We start from the raw sequence: 20348 nt of genomic DNA on the forward strand, positions 1-20348 counted from the left end.
CCCATCCCCTTACTCACACTTTCATTAATTTTATTTTTATTGAAATTAAATTTATTTCATACAGTGTATTCTGATTATGGTTCCTCCTTCTTTATCTCTTCCCAGATACTCTCCACCTCCCAACCCATCTAACTCCCCAACTTTCTTCCTCTCTTTAGAGAACATACAAACTAGAATTAAAAAAACAAACAAAGAAAAAGCACAAGAAACACATACACACAAACAAAACCTATAAAAATAAAAAATTGGAAGCCATAACATACAAGTAAAAGACCAGTAATAAAAATGTCCAAACAAAGTCATATGAGGCAAAAGTAGAAAAACACCATTGAGTTTGTTTTGTGTGATGGCTGGCCATGGCCCAGCCTTGAGTACAGTTTATTTGTTCTGTAAGACTCCTCTGGAGAAACTAATTTTTCCTTTGAGTGGTGGTCACTTGCAAATAGCTCTTGGTTAGGGATGGGAACTCACGTCCACTTCCCTGTCTCAGTGTGCACGCTTCCACAATCTCTGAGTTCATATGTGACTTAGTCCTGCTGTCTGGTAGACACTCCTTGCTTGTGTCATTCATCCGCTCTGGCTCTTCGATCTTTCTGCCTCATCTTCCACATAGTTCCCTGAGCCTTGAGGGGAAGGACTTGATGAAGACATCGCATTTAGGACTGAGTGTTTCGAGGTCTCACACTCTGCATAGTGTCCAGTTTTGGGTCTCTGTTATTTCCCATCTACTGCAGAGGACGCTTCTCTCATGATGGCTGAGAAAGACATGGGTCTATGGGTATCATTGCATTAGTGTGTTTGTTTAGCGTAGTGGTTTGCAACCTTCCTAACGCTGCAAACTTTAATACAGTTCCTCATGTCATAGTGACCCGCAACCACAAAATTATTTTTATTGTCACTTTATATCTGTAATTTTGCTACTGTTATGAATCATAATGCAAAAATTTGTATTTTCTGATGTTTCTAGAAGACTCCTGTGGATGAGTCATTTGACCCCCAAAGGGGTTGTGACCTACAGGTTGAGAACAGCTAGTATAAAAAGCTTCCTGGGAATTTCTCATACATGTCTGCTTAGGTCTCTGAAGTTAGAAATTAATTCCCTGGTAACAGTATTGCAAAGCATGGTTACCCATGGTCTATGTTACCTGTGTGACTATGCAGCCAGCTAAAACGTCAGATTCGATGAATAGAGAGAAGAGGAAATAGACATTTATATGCAGCTAGCCTTTTCTGTCCTGCCTGCCAACTACTCAAGTTGCTTAGAGTTTAGTCAGCAAAGTCAAGGGGGCGGGATTGGATCATAATTCATAGTTGTACATATTTTGTTTTGTTTATATAAGAAAACCTTACCTGGAGTAGATTTTGGCTTTGGTATGGCAACATGAGCCTGATGTTTGTTTATATGGAAATGACCCAGGAAAAAGTGAGTCAAATGGTTTGGATCTGAAATCCACATAGATTAGCAAAGGAAATGAGTTCTTCTGGTGTTTTCTAATTTATGTATTTCACGAAGGATAAAAAGACATGTTTCCAGATAAAATCAAGGCTGATCCTGTGGCCGTGAGCCTGAACCACCTCCATGAGAAGACAGAATGGGAATGGGGTGAAAAGGAAGCCAATTTAGCTTACTATGAGCAAAAAGTTCAGACTGGAGAGTGGGTCCTGGCAGTGTACTGGGCCAGATGACTTCTTTCTGATCACATAACTCAGTAGGGAGTCAGGGGAGGCCCCTAGGAGCTTGTCAGAGATCACAGTGGAAGACGACGCGCCGTGGGGATCTGTGTCTAATTAAGAGCCAAATGAATGAGGCTGTCAGGGAGGGAGAACTTTCCATACCCCTGGGAAACAAAGAAGTGGTTGTTCCTGGGGTAAGGACTGGCAGTCTGTGCCAGCATGCCAAGGATGGGATGTAGGGAGTGGGCTTAAGCTGAGCCCCAAATATGGACAACTGTATTTGGGCAGGGACCAAGAAAATGAAACGGCAGGGCCTCATTTTATTGGACTATAGCACAGGCCTGGAGTGAATGATCAGCCAGTTCCCATCTTCTGAGACAGTTCTGGCAATCTGAGGTCCCTGGGGTCAAAGGCAGAGGTCAAGGGTCAGAAAAAGGCTAGCATCCCCCCCCCCCCTTTTGAGGAAGTGTGCAAGGAAGGAAACTCTAAAGTGTTTTACGGACTTTTGCAGACATTTCTTTGAGAGGCTATGGTGCAGTGCATGGGGTTCGGCTGGGGTTTCCGAAGCTATTTGAGTCACGGACTCTTGTGAGGCGGTTATAAGTGACACATACAGAAGGAACACCTCTTAGGCCAGAAAGGGAAGCAATGGCTTGGCTTCTGCAAAACAATAACTTTATTTCTGCTGAAACCAAGGAGAACGCACAGAGAGCACAGCACACGCCAAGGCTCTGTCTTAGCAATGGGTGGTGCTGCGGGAATGTCTACAAGCCAGTCTAACTTGAGCAGAAAGGAACATCTCTCTGAAAGGATCCGAATAAAGAGAAATTGATGGTTTGGGACCGGAGAGGTAGCTCAGTGCGTGAAGTGCTTGTCTTAAGTAAGCAAACAAACAAAAACAAAAACTCCGGTACGGTGGCATGTGAGTATAATCTCAGAACCGGGGTGGTAGAGGCAGGCAAACTCCTGGAGCCCACTGGCTGGCCAGCCTAGCATACTTGATGAGTTCCAGGCCAGCAAGGAATCCTACCTTAACAAAAACAAAACAACCCCCCCCCCAAAAAAAACCCCAAAGAGCCTGAGGAATAATACCTGAGGTTGACCTCTGGCCCCTGCACATATGCATGTAAGTATGCATGCAAATCCACCTGCATGCACAGGTGAGCATGCACACATAAAGAAATAAAAGAGAAATGGGTGACTTCTGTCCTTACAGTCTCTTTCCCCACCTCTCTCTTTCTTCTCCCCTTTCTCTTTCCTTAGCTTTGATTCTTGCTCATCTTGACTGGCTATCCTGCTTCAGCCAAGCAGCATCTGAAGAGATGCTTCACGCAACTCCAGCTCCAACTTGCAGCTCACATCCCAGCCCCTGTGTTTTCATATCTGCTCTGTTCTTCAGCCAGATACCAGCTGCCTCTGAGACAATTGCCCCAATTCAGAGGGGCTTTGGAAATAGGAAAGTCCTTAGCAGGGAGCATGTAAGCCAGGCCCAGCATGGTTCTCAGGGCCTGCCATGCCCTCCTTCTTCAGCTACCCAGGAGTCTGGGAAGGTTAATTTGTGTGTGTAGAGCCAGGCATCATGCCAGTGTTTCTGGGTGGTGGTGCCAGGGTCCTTTAAGCAGTGGTTTCTTTCAAGCCCTGGGCAGGAATTCAGTCATGGAACATCTAGCCTGCTCCTAGTCTACCCACAATGCTTCCTGCCTTGCTCTGATCTGAACCTTAGACCACTTTAGCTCTTGACCAGTGGTTTTCAACCTGTGGGTTGAGACCTTTTTGGGATTGACAAATGACCCTTTCACAGGGGTGGCCTAAGACCATTGGAAACATCAGATTTTACATTACAATTTATAACAGTAGGAAAATTGCCGTTACAAAGAAGCAACAAAAATAATTTCATGGTTGGGGGTCATTACACCATGAGAAACTGTATTAAAGGGTTGCAGCATTAGAAAGGTTGGACCCCTGCCTTAGAGAGATGCTGTCCTTTAAGCTGAGAGTCAGAGATGAAGAGCAGAGCATTGTGGGAACGTTGAGAGCCGCTGCCTAGGGCCAAGTCCCCTTGCTCGGCATGTGTTAGCTGCCAGATTAAGGCCTTCAGTCTTAGCCTCCCTTGGGAATCTTCCCAGCAACAGCGGCTGAGATCTCTTCCAGTTAAGGCCATTTCATAGATGTGGAGCAGGTGCTCTGCCATTCTGATCCGGTCCTGCAGGACCATTACCTTTTCAGCTTGTCAAAAACAAAAACAAAACAACAACAACAACAACAACAATAACAACAAAAACCACTGGGGATCTTTCTGCTGCCTGCAGGTCAGAACCAGGACATAGGAATTAAAAGGCCTACAAGGATTCACCGAGCTAAGGCGGTGTCGGGAAGACTTGGCTTTGAAGCTCACTCTGCACATCGTTCCTCTCACTCCGACCTGCAAGAGTCCAGATTCCTAGCAATGGGCAGCAAGGGCTGGTTCTAGGTGACTGGGCATGAATGGTTAATAAGGGAATGTTGGGTGTCTCGCGGTGCTAGGGGAGCCTGGAGGAACAGGCTGGAGGCTGCACACTCATGGTGATGCTCCAATACACACTGCAGAGCTGGCCCTAAATGAGGACACTGCTGGGGCCGCTGCCACTGCCAGCTGGATGCCACATTTGTGTCCCTGCCAGGAACCTGATCATCTCTACCACTGCTGCCTTCAGGATGAATGCCACATCTGGCCCGGCAATGCCACCCCATCATCCTGCAGCCCCTCTGCCACCTGCTTTCATCTTAGTTACAAAGGAGCCAGAAAAGTGGCCGCTCTTGTTTCTATCATGGGAAGGCAGAATTCATAGTGTGTGTATGTGTGTGGGTGTGGGGAGTCCTGTCACACCAGGAAGGTGTGGAAGAGGTGCCAAGCAGACGGACAAAAGGACTGCTGCCTTCTACACCAGCATTCCATGAAGAAGTGGTTGTTATTGTTTCCTTTGGGAATCCTGCTTAAGAGGGATGATGTTGGAACTGTGTCCTCGGAGGGACATTGTGCAGGAGGTAAAACCTTCAGAGCCAGACCTTGATAGGGAGTGCCAGCTCCTAGTACAGCAGTCGAGGGTGGGGGTGCTAGTGAGTCTGCCAGGAGGGTGTAGAGACAGTGATGTCTTTCCTATCCATATCTCCAGAGACAGTTGATGTCCTGGCCCCTTCGTCTCTGAATTTCAAGACTCAGTTAACAAACTACCCAGAATACATCTCCTCTAACGTTGTCCGAGGAAAAGCTCTGGCCACACATCATTCACCTAGAAGGGGTTTGAGAGAAGGCAACCTAAGGAGTCCCAACATAGATCTTAATCTGCTAATGTCATCTCTTTAAAAACCACTTTCTTCCCCGTGTTCCCAGCAAGACCCGGTTTGTATAGAGCCTGGCTTGGAGTCTGGCCTGCTGGATACCTAATACAAGTTTCCAAAAATAAAGCTGACATTTGTTGAATACCATGTGGTGTGTCAGGCATTGTACAGGGGCTTTGCATAAATTACCCAAGTAATCCTTGTGAAAACACCAGGAAATAGGAGCTGTTATTACCTCTATTTTACAGTCGAGAAAACCCGAGCTAACGAGGATAACACACATACCTGCAGCGATGCTTAGTCCACAGATAGATGAACTGGCATTTGAACCGGAAGTCTGACCTCAAGGCCATGTTGCTAAGCAACCTCTCCAGGATCTGATTCTAGAAAAATATTTGAATCCCCATGCATGAGGTTTGAATTCACCTTTGCTCTCTAGGGTACAGTCTAAATCAAAGTTAGGACACTCCCTGCCGTGTAGAGATATCTGTTAGCTTTCACACACAATACTCTGAGAGGACACAGTGGTTGCCCCTCTCTGGGTTACATGACTCACTATCCTTGCAGGCTTCTGTCTGGAGCTCCTAAGTTCTGAGCAAAAGATGACCCATGTGTCAAGGAGTCAAGACTCATGGACACATTTTTCATCCTCTGTGGAAAAATGCTCATGTAAGAGGCAGAATATGTCTGGGGCCGGAAGAGAGGAAAGATTCTGAGAGATTAACAGAGAGAAGGACTGTGGGTGTGTGGTTCAGCTTTCACTCCCTCTAACACATACATGATTGGGAATCACCTTACAGAAAGGGAAGATTTATTTTGGCTATAGGATTTTGGAGGTGCTGGTCTGTGACTGGTGAGCCCTCTGCTGTTAGTGCCCGTGGTGAGGTAGCACTGAGGGTGGGAGCGGGCAGCAGAGAAACTGCTCAACCACTGGCCATGGTAACCAAAAAAGAGGAAGAGGACCAACTGGATCCTTGCTCACCCTCCCCACTCCAAGACAAAGCTTCCTGATGATCCAAAGACCTATCATTTGGTCCCACCATCACCTTCTAATACTGTCTGCATGGTAACCAAGCCTTTAACACAGAGGAAATACCAAGGAGGTTGTCATGATAAGGTGTGGAGTCTTAACTATATCTCTAAGGACAAGACAGATGATAGAATTTACTGTCTGTCTGGTGGTGACAAAATATAGCAAAGCGTTTGATTGGGAATGATTGGAGCAATGACCACTGAGGCACTTCTAAGGAGGCTGGAGAGTATCCCTAGGCTCTGTGAGTCATCTGTCTCCAAACATTGCCTGCCACGGGGTTTTATGGTTTGTTTTAAGATGTCTCCTGTTCCAGAATTCCCAAGAACGAAAACTAACTGGAGTTCCTACAAGAAGCATGTGTTTGTTTATCGACTTGGATGAATGAGTCTTATCTTTGGAACAGCCAGGATTTTGGTGGCCTTTCTGAGGTCTGGTCCTGCATATAGTTGGGGCAGGCAATCCAGAGAGGTGAACTCCTGGCCAGTAGGTAATGCTGGCACCATATAACCCCATGTCAGTTACCCTAGGATACATGCTCCATTGTTTCTAGTTGGTGTTTGCCACGAGCTCACAGAAGGAGTTGAGCAAAATCTATAGACACTAATAATCATCAGGAAAAGAGGCACAGTAACCCATAAGGGTGGGCAATGCTAGGATGGGAAGTTAGTGAAGGAGATGGTAGGAATGACGGTTGTCTGAAGTCAACATGGTCCCTTGGGGAAGTTTTCCTTTCCAGTCTTTCAGCAGACTTTTTGCTAAGCATTTAGGATATACCAGGGTGTGTTAAAAACAGGAATGAAGAGTGGGTTAGACAGTCCCTAACCTCTAGTGAATGGAGCTGAGTGGAGGAGACAATGACTTGACACTACAATATAGTTTGAAAGAACCCAATGAGGTATTTTCAGGTACTATGGAAGCCATGAAACACTGAGTTGGGGAATGGAAAAGAGATATCTAAGCTAAAGCATGGAGTAGGGATTGTCCAGGGGAAAGAAAATGTTATTAACTGACTATGTCTCCTCATGCTCATATGTTGAACTTGAAGTTGGAGACTTTTGAAAAGGGACTAGGCCGTGAGCAAAGAGACCACTTAAACAAAGCCATCGTCTTCATGAAAGGCCTCAAGGAGTTAAGCAGTCCTTTTGCATGGAAGGATCTAGCAAGAGGTTGTTCAAAAACAAGGAAGCCAGTTCCCAACAGGCTTTGGTTTGGGAAACGTATCAGTCAGGGGCTTTCCTGTCATCGAGTCAACTATGAGAAATACACCGATTTTACAGTTCTCCCAGTCTTTCTTTTATGTTTTGTTTTTGTTTGTTTGTTTGCTTTTTTTTTTTCGAGACATAGTTTCTCTGTAGTGTTGGAGCCTGTCCTGGATCTAGCTCTTGTAGACCAGGCTAGCCACGAACTCAGAGATCCACCCACCTCTGCCTCCCGAGTGCTGGGATTAAAGGTGTGCGCCACCACCGCCCAGCTTCTCCCAGTCTTTCTAACAGCATCTGAACTGATGAAGACAGGAAGTGAGGTGCAAGGGAAGTAGCCTTGGATAAAGAAGAAAAACATTTGGCTTCTTAATGCACGTGAAACCAGCTCCCGGCGAGGTATGGGAACTCTGGATGGAGGAGCAGTGAGAAGAGTTTGGCAAGGTAATTTGGGACCTTGTAGGACTGGGCAAGCCAGAAACAGAATTTAGACTGTCTTGACACAACTTGAATCATGCAGCTGGACCCATGCCGCATAGCTTCTGTGTAGAGCTGTGTAGAAGGAAGTAGGCGCCCCAGCTACCACCGGACAATCCAGATGACCACAAACCAATCCAGATCACCATAAAGCAATCCAGATCACTTCAGATTTCTGTGACCCAGTCACAACCCAAGGTAAGGTGTCTCAGAAATCCCTCTTTATCTTCCCTGCCTCCTCCCCACAGCTCCTATGAAAGTATGTATCGATCAATTCACAAGAAAAGTGATGCGACCAGTGGCTCTCAGGATCCTAACTTGAATTTCCCCAAGGAGCCATCACTCATTTGCGAATTCAGCATTCATGGAAACCCTACAGAATACAACTCCCACATTTACCAGGGTCTGAATGTAGCAAGCATTCGATCGATAGGAACTCTGACTCCTCGTAACTGTCTCCAGGCTCAGATGTGGAAGTGGTGCCCATAACAAAAGGTGAACCCTTTAACAACAGGCACAAAGAGTCTCGAAGGACCTCACCCACAAAACTGTCTCGCTCTCACAGCCTGGTTTTGCTCTGCTCAGATCTGCACATCCCAGTGTCAAGGTCAAGATAGAAAAGAAGCCGCAGAGAGTTTTGTCTAGAAGGGGAAAGGTGAAAGGCAAAAGGGGAAAGAGTGTGAGCTGGTAGCACCAGGGCTTGATGAGGCGACTTCAGCCTGGTGGTCTGTAATTGAGAGAAAGAAATCAGGTCTTGGTAGGTAGCCAGCTAGCTGAGGGTCCCATGGTTACAATTTTAATTCCATCAGATAGAAGAAAACAGAGGGGGAAAGTTTGAAGGGAAAGGGATGGGGGAGGGGAAAGAAGGAAGCTTTACTATGGGTAGAAATTAGGGAAGCACAGCCACTGACAAGCTCCATTCTATCCATAGGCCCATTGCAAACCATTACCAGACCCTTTCCAGGGAGGTCCCAGCCCCTGTTCCTTTTTTCATTTCTCCCCGATTTCTGTAGGAACAGCGGTGGGATTGTTCTTTCTTCACAAAGCCGAAACAAAGCAATAGCAACAAAAAGTCCAAGCACATTTTTTTTCCCTAATCAGTCTTTTCTGGAATGTGATGTGGAAAATCAGTCTCCCAGAAACTAGTTCCAGTCCTCAGCAGACATGCAGGAAGCTGCCCTTGAGAGAGGCTTTCTAAAGCACCCCAAACTGGAGATGTCCTACAGAGGGCCACAGAGGAAAACCTTGGGGTGTATCTTAGTTAGGGTTTTCATTGCTGCAAAGAGACACAATGATAATGGCAACTCTTATAAAGAAAACATTTAATTGAGGTGGCTCATTTACAATTTCAGAGGTTCAGTCTGTTGTCATCAATCATGGCAGGAAGCATGACAACATGCAAGCAGACATGGTGCTAGCTCCATCTTGGGTTGTAGGGAATAGGAAGGGGCTCTCAGCTAGCTATAAGAGGAGAGACACTCATGGTGGGGGCAGGAGTGAATTGCTCAGCGTGATGATTAGGGCTATCCACTCAACATAATCTAGGATCACCAGGAGATGTTCCTCTGGGTTTGCTCAGAGAGGATTATCTTGATTATTGTTGTGGGATATTTGTACACTCTGTGAAGATGTGTTGCTGTGATTGGTTTAATAAAGAGCTGAATGGCTAATAGCTAGGCAGGAGAGGATAGGAGGGATCTCCGTGGAGAGAGAGGAAGCGGAAGAGAAACCGAGGCATGCAGATTTCACCAGGAGACTTGAAGCAAGTTGTTGTGCCATACTGAGGAAAGATAAAATCCGCATGGCAGAATGTAGATTAATAGAAGCAGGTTAATTTGAGTTACAAGAGCTAGTTGGAGATTACACTATCAACTGAAATATATCTCTGTACATCTAGAAAACCTAGCATAACTGTAAGTATGACTATTATAAATGACTAGTCATTAATTCATAATTCTAATTATACATTACATTTTAAAATGAGCTGTATAAACATAATACCTTAAACAAGAGTAGAAATATACATATATACAATGTAACAAAATCGACCTTAGATTTATATTAATAGACCAAGATCCACACTAATGTCAAATATTCATTTCTGTAAATCATATCCCCCTTTAAATGAAACCAAACATTTATAAACAAATATTTTGGGAATTTGGGCATTTTTCCCCAAATTTCGTCCTGCTGTTTGTTGGGTTAAAGTATTTTTAGGATTCATGGATATCTTTTGAGGGGTCTTGTTCCATCAAACTACTCAGCCTGGAAGGAATCCACAGGTTCTCATCTTCTGTGGAAACAAAAGCAGAACCTCTTTTCCAAAGTAACATATCCTTAGACTCAAATTTTGAAGTCAAGATACCTTTAAAATATATATGTAGGTTCAGCTTAGCAGCCCCCACAATTAAATTTATCTTTGTAGTTAGGTCATTGACAGTCAAAAAATTTAAAGAAATCACAATAATATACATAATCCAGACTCTCTGTGTCTATTCCATCTTTACGTGGCTTATTTTTAAATTCTATTACTTTTTAATATTTATTTATTGTCTTTATTCCTTTAATCAATGACTGTCTGTGCTCTTGTCTATACTCTTTTTCCTCTCTCTCCCAAACCTGTATACATTTTCTAAACACGCTGTTTATTTTCAACATTTAGAAAACTTATGGAATATGGTATTTAAAATATTTTAAGAACTTAGACTTTTCTCAACAGTGAGACATGTCTGCTTCCAGCAGCACCAATTACTTAAGAGAAGTTGATGGGACTCAAAGAAACTTAGTATGGAATTTGCTTCAATATGACAAGGCTAGCCATTTGGGCAAGAAACTGTTCTTGCATGGACTGCTTGATGCTATGCTGTATGAACTGGACATGCAGGACCCACAGAAAAGTGACTGCTGAACTTGCCTAAAGAAGGTGGGACAGTCCTTCAGGGTTCCTGCTTCACAGAAGAAAATAACTGACAAACTTTGCCAGTACAAGGCAAAACAAATCTTCAAATTTTCTGCTTCATGGAAAGGTCTGCCAGATACTATGGGCCTGTAGGCTGAAGATGGATGCTTCAATGTTACAGAAGAACTTTGAGTGACTTTCCAGGCAGTGAAATGTCTCTGTCAATTCTAGAGCTTTGGAAGTTGCTTACAATGTACTTCCTGTTTACTTAGGCAATATTATATCCTTCCGAGATTTTTGAAGAGTTGAAGGCAGATAGTTGTAGTTTTCCTTAGTTATGATAAAGGATAAATTAGATATAAAACTTTAGAATCCTTTCTTTAATGTTGCCAGATACAAATAGACTAAATATTATACCTGTAATTCTGACTTGATACCTGTTTTGTTATATGTAATTTTACTATGTTAAAGTTAAAACCTTTTTTTTTATTTAGACAGAAAAGGGAAGATGATGTGGAATTCCCCTCTGTATGCTTTAAAAATGTTTTATTATTATTGGTTAATAAAGAAACTGTTTTGGCCGATGGTCTAGCAGAGTAAAGCCAGGCAGGAAATCAGGCAGAGTCAGAGAGATGCCATGTAGCTGCCAAAGGAGACAGATGCCCAGAACCTTACCCAGTAAGCCACAGCTTCGTGGCAATACACATACTAATAGAAATGGGTTAATTTAAGATATAGAGTCAGCTAGATAAACGCTTGAGCCATTGACCAGATAGTGCTGTAGTTAATGTAGTTTCTGGGTTATTATTTGGATCTGAGCAGCTAGGAAATGAAGAAGCAGTCTCTGTTTACAACTCATGTCACTTAGCAGATTAAAGATTCATGTGGTCAGAAAATGATAGAGATATATAGAAATACAGATTCAGAGGCAAAAAGAAAAAAGAAAAAACACTAAACAGTTTACAATGTATTTAAAAATATACATAGGCTTGAAAGAAAAAAGAAGAAAGGATAGTGAAAGTTCTTAAAAATAGAAACATAGTGGGGTGTGGTTGCACACATCTTTAATCCCAGTGTTTAAGAGGCAAAGGCAGGTGAATATTTGTGAGTTTCAGGTCAGCCTGATCTACAGAATGAAATCCAAGACAGCCAAAGAAAGCAGAGAAACCCTGTCTCAAAAAACCAAAAATTAAAATTAAAAATAAAAGAAATAAAATTTTTAAAAAGTATTGTAAAGATGGAAAATATGCAGAGAGTCTGGGTACTATATGTTGTTATGTTATCTTTTTATTGTTTGAAAGATGAGAGAAGGAGCAACAGCTATAAAAGACAGTTGATTATAAATGCTGCTGGATTAATCTAACCAATATATTTTGAAAATGACTTGACTTCAAACTTAAGTCAAAAGATACACTTTGGAGAAGATGTTTTGCTTTTGCTTCTAGAGAAAATGAGAGTCTGTGGATTCATTCTGGGTTAAGAAAAATAAGGTTTGGTCAAGGAAGAACCCCTGAAAAATCTTTGATTGTAGCAGATGACCCAGATTATTTAATGTTTTAGAGCATCTCTGATGCAGTTTCCTCTGAGTTCTATGTCAAGAACAGCTCCAAGACTTCTGGTTGAGATGATCTAGCCTCACTAAATACTCTAGTCAGGACTTGACCATAATCCTTAATTTTCTTTGGGTGCCCATAAGATTACCAGCACCCCCAATCAACAGGAAGTAGCCTAGAAAACTATGCCCACATTCCCAAAAATAGATTATGGATGCTTATCTTTGTTTAGTATATTGGTTACAAGTTGTTATGCATAATGGCCAGGAAAAAAGCTAAATAAGGGAGATAAGGTTCAGGGAAAATGCTGTGGGATAATGCTCTTGTATCCTGTAAAGATTTATCACTCTTAATGATTTAATAAAATGCGGATTGACCAGTAACCAGGTAGGAATTATAGACCAGACTATCAGCATTCTGGGAAGGGGAAAGGTTCAGTCTGCAGTCACCATCCTGATGAAGAGGAAGTAAGATGAAAATGCTGCACTGAGAAAAGGTATCAAGTCATGTGACTAAACATAGATACGAATCATAGGTTGTTGTTAGTTGTATGAGCTATTCAATAAGCCTGAGCTAATAGGCCAAATGGTTTACAATTTAAAAAAAAGAGCTAGTTGGGGACAAGTCTAAGCTAAAGGACAAGCTTTCATAATTAATAATAAGTCTCTCTGTGGTTATTTGGAGGTTGGAGTACCAAAGACAGTCCAACAAGAAAACTTGCTACAGATTGTATTAAATGATGTGGGAGGACCCATCTTCATTGTGGGCAGTACCAGTTTCTGTGCAGAAGATGCTGTACTGTGTAACATGAAGAAAGTGACTTGACCACTAGCATGCATCTTTTATTCTCTGTTTCCTGGTTGTGGACATGATATGAGCAGTTCCTTCAACCTCCTTTTGTCTCATTCCCCTGCTCCGATGTGCTGCACCTTGAACTGTGAGCCAGAATAAGCCCTTTCTCCTTAAGTTGTGTCTGTCAGAGTATTTTTACCACAGCAACAGAAGATGCTAAGACACTCAGGGAGGCTGAGGGAGGCCACACTTTTCTCTTCCTTCTTTCTCGGTGCTCCCAAAACTTAGCTGATCTTTCTATGGCCACGAGGTGCCTAGCCAACAGCCATTTTTGTTACATAACCTTAGATGGGAAGTGGACAGCTTCTTTTCTGCCCACTTCTGGTAGCTTTCTCTCTCCTGTGGCAAGCCCAGCATTGGTGGTCCACCTGTCTTGGTTTCTTTCTCCTAGACTTGAACTGAGCTTTGCTGGATCCTGAATATTTATTTTTGGTTGGTGCTAAGCTCTCCTGGGTTTCTTGAGCAGTTTTACACAATGACAAATCTTTTTGCTTAGAAGTGATTTAGTTATTGTCAGGTATTCTACCCTGGCTATGAATTATGGAGCCTTCTAGATATAATCCCTTGTTGGTACTTCAGGGATATTCAGAAAAAGTGGACTGTTGGAGCAAGGCATTTTCAGGGTAGGAGATCCTATAAGCCTGGTGGCAGGGGGGTTCACCATTTACTAAGGATACCACCTCCAATTTGAGCCTAGTGACAATTCTATGAAGTCAGTGTTTCTGTTGGTTGAATACTGATAAATTAGCACTTGGTGATGATGGCTAGCGAAAATTCAAACTAGGTCCCATGAGCCACTGGTCCCATGACTTGTGCTGCAAGCTGATCAACACATGTCTTCATGTTATGTGTGCTTTGAGTAGATTTGTCAGATTTCCATCTCTGTGACACAATACTGAGATAATCAATTTGACTTGCAGTGTCAGAGATTTCGTTCAGTCCATGGCTGTTTGCTCTTTTGGAGCTTAGTATATCACGGTGGAGACATAAAAGAAAGAGGAAGGGCTAGGGTCCCAGTATTGTCTTCTAGAGGGTGCTCCCCAATAACCTAACTTCCTCTTATCAGGTCCCAGAATTTAGAGGCTCTATCACCTCTTAGTAGTGTTGCCGGCTGGGGCCAATCCTTTACCACACTGGTCTTCAGGGGATATTTAAGATCCGAACCATAACACTATTTCATTTAGTATATGCTGCTGATTCATCCGCATTAAACTTACAGCCAGCAGCATGACACGGAGCGTGGCCAAAACACTGTTTCTCTGCAAGCTCATCTCAGCCTTGGGAATAGAAAAGATTCCTTCAGCCCTACACTTGGGGCCCATTTTAAACAGAAAAAATGGCCTCCCCAAAGGCACAAAAATACAAATGCGCTAAATAGACCACAAATAAGACCAGGTTTGCAGGAGGACTGAAGCCTGAAAGTGGAGCATCACCTTCTGGCTCTCTCTCAGCAGGAAATGCGCATGGCTCCCTAAGGAACGTGCACTGCTCTGCGCATGCCCTGAATGCCCACTCCAGTGATTATCAGATTTGAAGCTGACAAGGAATGAAGCAGGATTTTCTGTGTCAGGGTCTGTCTGGGGAGGAGAGGAGCAATGCCACCCTTGTTCTCCCGGGATCCGCATCTGATTGTCTTGGAACTGCTCAGGCTGTAAGGCCTTCGGACAGTTCTCTGCACCCCCCAGGTTGGGTTCCAAATGAAACATTTCCATAGGTCCAGCTTCTTGGCAGGTGGAAGAGTGACCTTCAGCAAGGTTCACCTTAATACTTGAGGCACAGAACATTGGTTGGTGGCCATGTTTGTATTGTGAGAAGAACGGCCCCTGGTACTTTGGTTCTTTTCGAACAGTTGCTAATAATTTTGCACTCAATTTCCATTTAAATGGAAACATTAACCTCTGGGGCCTGCAGAGGAGCCTAGAAGGGGTTTGTAAGTACAGCTCTTATCTCCATGGCTCAGAGTGTCCCAGGAGTCAATGCAAACATACTTCTAAATCGCTCCTCTCCTAGACAGATGAGGGGGTCTCATTTCTGTCTCCAAAGACCCTTGTCTTTTTCCTTAAGAATAAAGTTCATTTTCTCATTTTCTCAACAGATCTGATGTCAGGAAGTTCTTCCTTAAGTCTAACCTGCAGTCTTTCTGGTCACTTATAAGCTTTCTTTTTCTGCCTCATTTGCAAAGGAAGAAAATGAAATCAAGCACCCGAGCTGAGAGCTGAGACTCCAGTGAATGTCTGGAACAATGCACAGGTCACTGAGAACAGCATATTTGTTGACAACAAGAAGAAGCCAGAAAAAAACATTTTTAATATCTTTATTCCTCTGTTTTTTATTCTACAATTTCTTTGATGATGATGAAATCCCACTTAACCAGATTCTTTTGGTGAAGAGACAGCATGGTAGTTCATCTTGATTGTCAGCTTGCCAGGACTTGGAATCTTGAGGAGACGAACCTCTGGGTGGGGCTCTGAGGGCATTTCCAGAGAGTTTTAGCTGAGAAGAAAAAGTCTGCTCTGAGTGTGGCTGGCACCATGCTGTGGACTGGGACCCAGGGCTAAGGGGAAGGCCAGTGTGCCGGCAACCATTCCTCTCAGCTTCCTGACTGCAGAAGCAGTGTGATCAGCCACCTCACAGTCCTGCCGCTGTCCCTGCCCCACCACAGCATAGCCATGGCTCAAGCCACGTGCCCAAATAAACCCTTCCGTCACTTGCTTTCTTTTTTTCCTGGGAAATGAGAAAAGTAACTAATGGGGTGGGGAATAAAGTTAGCCCAAGGCAACTAAGAGTCTATAGGGACAGGGCCCTGGAGCCACCGGCCTTCTCTCTGCAATGAATGGGTAGTTGGCAGCTTCAGTGTTGGGGACGATGTAATGGTGATAATGGTGATGGTGGTGATGGTGGTGATGGTGATGTTGGTGATATTGGTGATGGTAGTGATGGTGGTGATGGTGATGATGGTGGTGATGGTGATGTTGGTGATGGTGGTGATGGTGATGATGGTGATGATGGTGGTGATGGTGATGTTGGTGATGGTGATGTTGGTGATATTGGTGATGGTGGTGATGGTGATGATGGTGGTGATGGTAATGGTGATGTTGGTGATGGTGATGATGACATGGTGATGTTGGTTATGGTGGTGATAGTGGTGATGATGTTGATGGTGGTGATGATACTGAGGGTGATGGTGGTGATGATGGTGATGGTGGTGATAATGGGAATGGTGATGGTGGTGATGTTGGTGATGATGGTAATGGTGATGATGGTGATGATGGTGATAGTGGTGATGGTGATGTTGGTGATATTGGTGATGGTGGTGATGGTGGTGATGGTAATGGTGATGTTGGTGATGGTGATGATGCCATGTTGATGTTGGTTATGGTGGTGATAGTGGTGATGATGCTGATGGTGGTGATGATACTGAGGATGATGGTGGTGATGATGGTGATGGTGGTGATGATGGGAATGGTGATGGTGGTGATGTTGGTGATGATGGTAATGGTGATGATGGTGGTGATGATGGGAATGGTGATGGTGGTGATGTTGGTGATGGTGATGATGACATGGTGATGTTGGTTATGGTGGTGATAGTGGTGATGATGGTGGTGGTGGTGATGATACTGAGGGTGATGGTGGTGATGATACTGAGGGTGATGGTGGTGATGATAGTGATGGTGGTGATGACAGTGGTGGTGGTGATAATGGTGACAGTGGTAAATATGTCACTTAGAATTCAGCTACTTATGCTTGGTCTCTGTGTAGGACTCCTAGCAGAGAGATTAGGACCTGTCCCTGTGGCTTAGCTGGCTTTTGGGAACCTGTTCTCCATGCTGGATTAGCCTTGACACAAGGGGAAGGGCTCAGTTCTGCCTGAACTTGATATGTTTCACTCAAGCCCCTGGGAGACCTGCCCCTTTCTGAGTGGAAACAGAGGAGGAGCAGAAGGGGAAGGGATAAATGGGATCTGTGTGGGGGAGGACTGGGGAGAGAGGAGAGAGGGGAAATTATGATTGATATGTAAAATAGATGAAAAAGTGTTATTTAAATAAAACTAAAAAAAGAAAAAGAAAAAGAACTTAGCTACTTACAATGGAGCCTAAATTCTCCATTTCTTATTTGAGGATTTCAATATTCACTGGTCATTGCTGGTCCCTCAAAATGTCAGAGAAGGCAGGCTGGCTCACTTTGCTTTAAGCCCTAGGCTCTCCCTTACTTTTGCTCTCCTGGATTGGAGATTAATCTCTACCCAGGTGAAGTACAAGCAGAGGTGAACTGCTATGGAGTAACTCCTTCCTGATGCGTGCACACATCAAATTCAGACGCACCCCGTGGGGAGAGTGGAGACCAGTGGTATACCATCGAGTAAGTGGGAACCTTGTGGTGCTTTGTCCAGAGGGGTTCTCTTATTCATCTGTTGATTTGGGTGTCTTTCTCTCTTTGCAGGAAGGTTCTTTGCTATCTAAAGCTGCCCCCCACAAGCCCCTGGAGCATATTCATGGTAACACATTCACAGGTACTCAGTGAGGGTGAAGAGCCAGGTTAGCATCCACCAACTGGTCTGCAGTGCCTTCCTCTCTCCCAGCATCCGATCCGGGTCCTATGAGGGGAGAGGAGACAGGTGTGTGTGTGTGTGTGTGTGTGTGTGTGTGTGTGTGTGTGTGTGGTGAGGGTTGGAGTATGAGTGTGTAAATGAGGAGGAAGATTGAGGGGACAGGCAAAAAGCTGTCACCTCCTCATGTAGCTCTGTGGCCTTTCTGTTCCCAACATCCCAGTCTCCATTTCCCACCTCTTCCCCTTCCACTCCCGGCAATGGTGGAAACAAGGGGTTCTCTGCTCTCTCTCTCTCTCTCTCTCTCTCTCTCTCTCTCTCTCTCTCTCTCTCTCTCTCTCTCTGTCTGTCTCTCCCTCTCTCTCCCTCTCTCTCTCTCCATTTTCTGTCTGGATTCTAAAAATAGTCCCAATTAGAGACGTCTGCCCATCATCCCTGGACTTTCTTTTTCTCATCTTCATTTAAATTCTGTTGGTTTTATCTCCTGTAATTTCTGGCTGAGCTAGAGGAGCCTCTGCAGATGGTGGGAAAATGTGTGACTCTGTGTGTGTGTGCGTGTGGATGGATTTCTGTGTGTGTACACGCATGCGCACTTATGCACATTAACAGATGCATCTGTGAATGCGTGTTCACATGTGGCTCTGCACACAGAATCTGCACATGCACACCCGTGTGTGTATAGGTGTCCTTATGCTTATATGTGCCTATGCAGATATGTCTGCATGTGTGATGTGTGCTTTTGCGTATCTTGTGTAGATGCGTACATTCCTGTTGCATATGTATAATATGAACATATACCTTGTGTTTTGTAGTACTCTTTCTAATTTGTGCAGGGAGTTTTAGGAACAGAGAAAGGCCCCAAGGACAAAGAACCTATGAGACCCAGGTCAGAAGGGCGATTCTATCCATGCTTATTTCTCTTAGTTCACAAATTCGGCAACTCACTTCAGTTGACAGGTAGGACAGACGGCCAAGAGTATTACTCTGGGAGTCTTCCTCTTTCCAGAGGACCTTAATGAGGGTGACAGGTAAGTCCTGACTCCTAACAAGAATATGGAACATGCCAGGTCAGCGCTTTTGATAGTCAGCTGGGTCAGGCCATTTCTACCCCTCCTGTGTTCTTCCTAACTCTTGTTTGCTTGCCTCTGATAAGAACAGTGCCATAATGAGTCATATCAGTACCTGAGGCAAACAGGGAAAATGAACAACCAAAAACCAAACACAAAACATAATACTGGCTCCGTCTTTGTTCTTCATGAATTGTGTGTACTAATTTTGACTTTTAAAATATTGCATGTTTGGATGTTCTTTATTCTTGGTTTATGATTTGGGATCCTTGTCTCTGAGGCATTTGACTTCACTTTGTCCTGTACTTCACTTTGGCCTTCTCTGACAGAGGCAGTTAAAAAGTATTTAGTGGTACATTTCCTTCCCCAGCAGCAGGCTCCTCCTGTTTGGGGGGGGCGGTTAAGGCTGAATTTGAAGCAGATTTGGAGGGTGAGGAGAATGTTTCCACCTAAGCTTTTTTATGCAGAGATCATTGCTAGAGTTCCCTAAGAAGCTGATAACTGGTGTTGCTTCTGAGCAATGAAATGGGTTTCACAGGGAGGAAGGAAGAAGATTCACATTGGCAATATTTTAAATAACTAATTAATGGTTTGCAATTTTTGGTTCAAACTCAGAGTCTTGCATAGGCTGCACCAGCACTCTACTGCTAAGCTACATTCTCAATACACTCTTTGTTTTTTAAAAAAATTAAGGAATAAAATTTCCTATTTACAAATGTGTTATTTCATTACTGAAAAATTTGAAAATACAGATAAAGTAGGAAACAGAAGCAATACCCATTCATAATCTTCCCATTCTGTTAAAACCTGAGTATTAAAAAAACCCGAGTATTAATCACATATGTAGATTTCATAAATATAGCATATATGTAAACAGTGTTTTATGGCTTTATCATGTTTAAAATTTTGTGATCCAATTTCTAAGAGAATACATTTATTATTTCTCAATAACATTATTTTTAGTGATTGCCTACCATCCTATTTTGTGAATGTGTGCATAAAAAGGAGAACGCTGGCTGAGTACCAGCATTCCTCATTCTCTGCTTCCTGGTGGCAGATGAGAAAATATATTCTCATCAATATATTTGATCTATCCTACTGACTAGTTCTTTTTCTCCTCCTCCTCTCTTCTTCCTCTTCCTCTGCTTCTTTTTCCCCCTTTGGTTTCTTTGAGACAGAGTTTCTCTGTAGCTTTGGAGCCGGTCCTGGAACTAGCTCTTGTAGACGAGGCTGGCCCCAAACTCACAGAGATCCACCTGCCTCTGCCTCCTGAGTGCTGAGATTAAAAGTGTGCGCCACCACCGCCCGGCCTGACCAGTTCTGAATGATACCAATATGGAGGCCTGGTCAGAATGAATCGGTAATTCAGTGTATGCTGGATACACACACACACACACACACACACACACACACACACACACACACACACGGCCTCTTTTCTTTTTCAATCATGCTGCCAAGGTCCTTTTAAAAAGCCCATGCCAGTTTATACTCGCACGGCATGTCTGAGTCCTAGCACTAATGTTAAAGCTTATTCCTGGTGGGCTAAGGAGAAAACGAGGTCAATACTGACAAGCCCATGCAGCCAGGAAAGGACTGTAATGTTCTCACAGTATGGACAAACAACCCTGTTTCTCATGATGCCGGTCCTGAGATACTGGAAACATTGTGGATGAGCACCTCTGAGCTAAAACTCAGGCCATGGAACCAGGAACCCAGATGTGAAGTTG

This window comes from Microtus pennsylvanicus, chromosome 3, assembly GCF_037038515.1.
Source record: "Microtus pennsylvanicus isolate mMicPen1 chromosome 3, mMicPen1.hap1, whole genome shotgun sequence".
Classification (NCBI taxonomy): domain Eukaryota; kingdom Metazoa; phylum Chordata; class Mammalia; order Rodentia; family Cricetidae; genus Microtus; species Microtus pennsylvanicus.